Here is a 6,080-nt window from a genome sequence, read left to right as displayed (position 1 = left end):
CCAGAAGAGCTGGCGGTCAGTGTCCTGCCCTCACGTGCGTCGGTCCTCCTCGGTCCGCCCGCACCCAGTCTGGTTTGGACCTGGAGGGGACTTTGGGTCGGGCAGGCTAACGACCCGGGCAGGTGGCGGATGGGGGTGGAATGTCAGAGAGCCGGGAAGCCCCGCCCCGTGGGCGTGGCCTCCGGCGTCGGCTGCTGCGCACGTGGTCCTCTGCGTGCGGTTCCGGCCCGGGCACCGCAAATCCGGCAGCGAGGCACGCGGCCCCTGCAGCCTTCTTGCGCGCGGGCAATACAGGCGCAACTCTCCCGGCCTTCGGGTCCCCCCCTGGGGTGCACAGAATCCACGGTGCCCACTCCTCGTCCTGCCGTGAGCCTGGCCCAATCACACTCTAAGCTCCAAACGTCCCTGCGTTTCCCCCTGCCAAGCCTTTGCCTACACTGTTCCCCACCGTGCCCTGCTATACCTTTCCCTCCCTCTGCCCTGCTGTGCGCTTGCTCCTTTCTAAGCACCCCTGCTGGGAGAGGAAAGAACACTGGGACTCCTGTGATTAAGATTGTTCTGCTGCTGTGTGACCTTAGGCAAGTCCCTAACCTACCTACCTACCTTCCTTCCTTCCTTCCTTCCTTCCTTCCTTCCTTCCTTCCTTCCTTCCTTCCTTCCTTCCTTCCTTCCTTCCTTCCTTCCTCCCTCCCTCCCTCCCTCCCTCCTTCCCTCCCTCCCTCCCTCCCTCCCTCCCTCCTTCCTTCCCTCCCTTCCTTTTTTTTTTTTTTTTTTTTTGAGACAGTCTCGCTTTGTTGCCCAGGCTAGAGTCAGTGCCATGGCATCAGCCTAGCTCACAGCAACCTCAATCTCCTGGGCTCAAACCAATCCTACTGCCTCAGCCTCCTGAGTAGCTGGGACTACAGCATGCAGCACGATGCCCGGCTAAGTTTTTCTATATATATTAATTGGCCAATTAATTTCTTTCTATTTATAGTAGAGACGGGTCTCGCTCTTGCTCAGGCTGGTTTCGAACTCCTGACCTCGAGCAATCCGCCCACCTCGGCCTCCCAGAGTGCTAGGAGTCTCTAACCTTTCTGAACCTAAGGCATCTCTTCTGTAAAAGGAGGATGGCAACACCTACCTCACTTACCTCCGGGGTTTGAAGTAAGGGTCAGATGTTTAACAAATAAATACCAAAGAGCCTTTTAAACTCTAAAGCGGTTCTTGAGAGAGTGATTACTGCATCCTTAAGTCTGTCTACCATCTCCTCCCACACCTGGTGGATGGAACCTTTTGTTGTTTAGGTTCTGATCCTCTTTTACCTCTAGTAATATTTTTTGCCCTAAAGTCAAATTGTGGGATATTAATTTAGCTACCCCAGCTCTATTTTGGTCCTTATCTGCCTGGCATAACTTTTTCATCCTTTTGCCTTCGGCCCTCTTGTGGCCATACTTTTAGGTATGTCACATGTAAACACGATATACCTGGAACTTTGAAAAATCTGATCTGACGGCCCTATATCTTAACCAGGATTTCATTCATTTACAAGTGTATAATTTTGACATATTTATTGTGACCATCTTATTTTTGTGCTTGCTAATGGTCACATTTTTTCCTCCTTTCTTGCATTTTTTAGAGTTGATCAAGATTTTCTTTTCCTTCAGGATTTTTTTTTTTCTACCTCTGGCTTGGAAACTATGCAGTCCTTATCTATTCTTTCAGCAGTTATCCAAGATATTTTATTAGGTATATTTAACAAAACCTAAAGCTAATCCAGTATTTACCCTCTTTGCAGACAAAAAAGGGCCTTTAGAACACTTTGTCTCTGGTCAGCTTCTCCTGATTTATATATTATTATTGTCTTGGAAAGACTAAACTGTATGTTTACTATTTCCTTTGTGCATCTAGATCTTTCTGGAAAATTTTCCCTGTTCCACCAAAAGATTCTTTAGACGCTTCTGTATTGAAGCTCTATAGGTGATAAACTCTGTTGTCATTCTTCTGAATATCTTTATTTCAGCCTTGTTTCTGAAAGATAATTCACTGGTACACAATTTTAGGTTGACAGTTATTTTTCTCACCATTTTCAAGATGCCATCCCACTGTCTTCTGACTTCTTTTGTCGCTGTTGAGAAATCAGCTGCCAGTAATTGTCATTCCTTTAGGATGCTCTCCTTTCTATCTGGCTGCTTTGGGGATCTTAATTTTTGTCTTTGGTGTTCAGCAGTTTTCATTCATTGATTCATTCATCCATTCTACAACTTGTATAAAGCACTGGCTGGTTTCCAGCACTGTTCTAGGTGCTGAAGATACAGTCGTCAACGAACAATGTTCCCTTACGACTTTAACCGTAGGTTGCTATTTATTTTGTTTGGGAATTGTTTGGCTTCTTGAGTCTGAAGTTTGGCAGCTGTTCACTTTGGGGTTTTTTGTTTGTTTGTTTTTTGAGACAGAGTCTCACTCTGTTGCCCAGGCTAGAGTGAGGGCCATGGCATCAGCTTAGCTCACAGCAACCTCAAACTCCTGGGCTCAAGCGATCCTCCTGCCTCAGCCTCCCGAGTAGCTGGGACTACAAGCATGCGCCACCATGCCCTGCTAATGTTTTCTATATATTTTTAGTTGGCCAATTAATTTCTTCCTACTTTTAATAGAGACGGGTCTTGCTCTTGCTCAGGCTGGTTTCGAACTCCTGACCTTGAGCTATCCACCTGCCTCAGCCTCCCAGAGTGCTAGGATTACAGGTGTGAGCCACCGCACCTGGCCTGGAAGCTGTCCACTTTGGAAAATACTCTGCCATTATCTCTCTGAGTGTTGCTTCTCCCCCATGTCTCCTTCAGGAACTCTATGTTTATATTGTCCCTTCTCACTCTGTCCCTTGTTTCTTCACCTCTCTTTCATATTTTGTCTCTTTTTGCTGCATTCTGAGTAATTTCTTCAAATCTATCTTCCAGGCTACCATTTCTCTCTTCAGATGTATCTATTCTCTGAATTAACCTAGCCCTTGGGCTTCTGATTTTCATCAGTTTGTCCTCTGTAGAAGCTGTTTTTCTTTTTAAGCCCCACTGGCGTCCTAATCGCATTGCCACGTTCCAGCTCTGAAATCGAGTCTCCGTGTGCCCTTGTCCACACCTCCTCTTTCTGCGCCTGCGTCCCAGGCAAGGATCTAGGAGGTCACTTTACGTTGTGCTCTGGGAGCCCTTAGGTGCCCCGGTAGTGATGGCAGGAGGGTCACACTCACTCTTATACATACTGGGTAATGTTTCTTTTGATCAAAGGGTTTGAAACAAAATTTTTTTTTTTTTTTGAGACAGTTTGTTTTCCCAGGCTAGAGTGAGTGCTGTGGCGTCAGCCTTGCTCACAGCAACCTCAATCTCCGGGGCTCAGCGATCCTACTGCCTCAGCCTCTCGAGTAGCTGGGACTACAGGCATGCGCCACCATGCCCGGCTAATTTTTTGTATGTATATATTAGTTGGTCAATTAATTTATTTCTATTTTTGGTAGAGACGGGGTCTCGCTCAGGCTGGTTTCGAACTCCTGACCTTGAGCAATCCGCCCGCCTCGGCCTCCCAAAGTGCTAGGATTACAGGCGTGAGCCACCACGCCCGGCTGAAACAAAATATTTTAAAAGCCACTGGGCTAGGGGAGCTGGAAGCTCCTTTCAAGCTTAAATGTGTGATTCTGAGTTTGCATGTCAGATAAGACGTTTTGTAACCACCTGTGGACTGTGCAGGTAGTTTCTGGACTCCGAGTGGTGCACACAAGCCCCCAACCGCCTAGATAACGGGACTCTCAGAGTTCTGCTGCTGCCAGGGAGGAAAATCTCCATTAAAATGTAAACTTCCTGAAAAATTTTCCAATCTTTTGCAAACTTACAGAAAGCACTCAATAAATGTTTATAGAATCGATAATAAATGAAATAGATGGATGGATGGCCAGACAGACTGGGGTCACCAGGTCTCTCTTTGAATAATTACATGGTAATAGGAGTAATGAGATCTAAAACATTTACTAAACATACCATTTTCAATTCCCGCTGATCCCTGAGTCAGACACTATTATTATATTATACCCATTTTTCAGATGACAAAACAGGCACAGTGAGGCTAAGAGACTGTTGTTTCTTACACAGCCAACTTCAGGGTACCTTTGGGATTTAAACCAAGCCTCACTAGCTCCAGAGCCAGTTTGGAGACAGGCTGTGAAAACTGGAATTTCTGGGCCATTTTGGAGACTGAGCACAGGCGGAAGTGGGGCCCTGTGGGTGCTACCAGCTCTGGCCCAGTTTTGGGCAACAGGAGAAGGCAGGGACCTCCCCTGGGCAATTTCTCTGGCTTCCTCATCAGGGGGGCTCAGCTTTGAGAAAACAAGAAATGGATTTGAAAACTGGACAAGTGACTTTAACCCTCTCCAGGAGGAGACCAGAAGCAAGTGGAATTTGCTTCCTGTGCTTGACAGTTTCTAGAAGATCAGACACTGTAACCTCAAACCTGGAGAGTGTCCTGCTTCTAAGCCCCTACTGACAGGGGCCTTTTAAAAGTAACATGGTGGTGAGGATGTCTGGTCGGGCAGCCCTGTTGACACAGCATGGTCCACCCGAGACCAAACTCCCGGCCTTGCCCTGGGCCCATCCTTCCTCCCGGACAGCAGCAGCTCCAGCCTCCCAGCCACTCGGGCCCATACCTTGCGGTCACTGGCTCCTCTCTGCCTCCCATAGCCAACCTCACAGCAGACCTGCTGCTCGCCTTCAAAGTGTGTCCAAGAGTGACTTGTCACCACTCCCACCTCTACCCCCGCTCCAGGCCACCAGCATGGTCCTGTCAGAATGTGAGCCCATGTCCGACTCTGCCCAGGGCCTTCCAGGGGCTCCTGTCTCACTCACCAAAAGCCAAAGTCCTCGAAAAACAACTTACATGAACGCTGCACCCTCTGAGGCCTGCTGCCTTCCTGATCTTCCCCTCCCTCCCTCCCTCGGCCCGGCCACACAGCCGGGGCAGGCATGTTCCACTCCACGCCGTTAGCTGTGCCCTTGCCTAGAGCTCCTCATGCTAACAGCACCTCCTGGGTAACGTCCCCCCACTCTGGCACCCCCTGCATCTGGAACACAGCCTCGTACACTGGGGGCTCTTGAGCCCTCATTATATGTGAGCGCTGCCCCTCGTGGGGCCTGCTGTGTGGACGGGTCGGCCACACTGGAGACCCTCACCACTGCCATCTACCTCTGATGGCCTTGGGTTCCTGGAGCCATGTCGCCTGCATGGTCAGGGAGCTGGAGTGCCGGGAAGTTTAGGTCACCCTCACCCACCCTTGGAGTGGCCCCTGCCAATGACCAGGAAGCCCAGATCCCTTGCTGTCCTGTCAGGGTCTGCTTCTGGGCAACCCTACCCGAGATGGGAGCTTTCCTCTGCCCTGGCCCCACAGAGCCTGTCCAGCTTGGGTGTCTGGACATGCCACCCCCTGTGCTTGGCAGGCTCTGTCATCTGCCCCCACTGCCCAGACCGAGGCCCTGCCCTCGCTCTTCGCTCCCTTTGGGAATTGGACACATTCATGACACAGGTGCACAAGCATGTCGGCCGCAAGTCTTCCCCGTGCCCGGAATAGGTACAAACAACAGAAAGGGTCCCATGCCCCGCAGGCCACACTCCTCTGCCACTCAAGGCCACTGCAGTCATGAACTGACATGTGTCCTCCTAGTCCCTACTTTTCTACGTTACTGCACATACACCTGAGAACCATGTATGGCCTTGCTGTGAGGTCTTAAAATTCACACTTATGCCATTCTGCAGTCTGCTCTGTTCATGTTTGGGGGACCAGCATTTACAGGAATAGGTCCAGGTCACTCACCGTAACTGCTGGGTGGCACCTGAGGCAGCGAGTGGACTCAGTGGCCCGTCTCCCGACAGCCAGGCTGGTCCCAGTTTCCCACAACTGCAGCCACTCCCATCCCTCCACCGGGCACGAGTCCCTTCTCCAGAGCAGCCTCCCTCACCAGCCTCCAGGCCGGTGCTCCCTTCTTTCAGGGGTCTTGCCTCGGAGTGCAGTCCTCCTGATGGGGAGGCCCCAAATCTGAGAGAGCAGCCCCCCAAGTTCACCACCGCAG

The sequence above is a fragment of the Microcebus murinus genome, chromosome 2 (assembly GCF_040939455.1).
Source record: "Microcebus murinus isolate Inina chromosome 2, M.murinus_Inina_mat1.0, whole genome shotgun sequence".
NCBI classification, from domain to species: Eukaryota; Metazoa; Chordata; class Mammalia; order Primates; family Cheirogaleidae; genus Microcebus; species Microcebus murinus.
The sequence above is the reverse complement of the archived record's forward strand: the minus strand, read 5'-3'. Positions refer to the sequence as shown.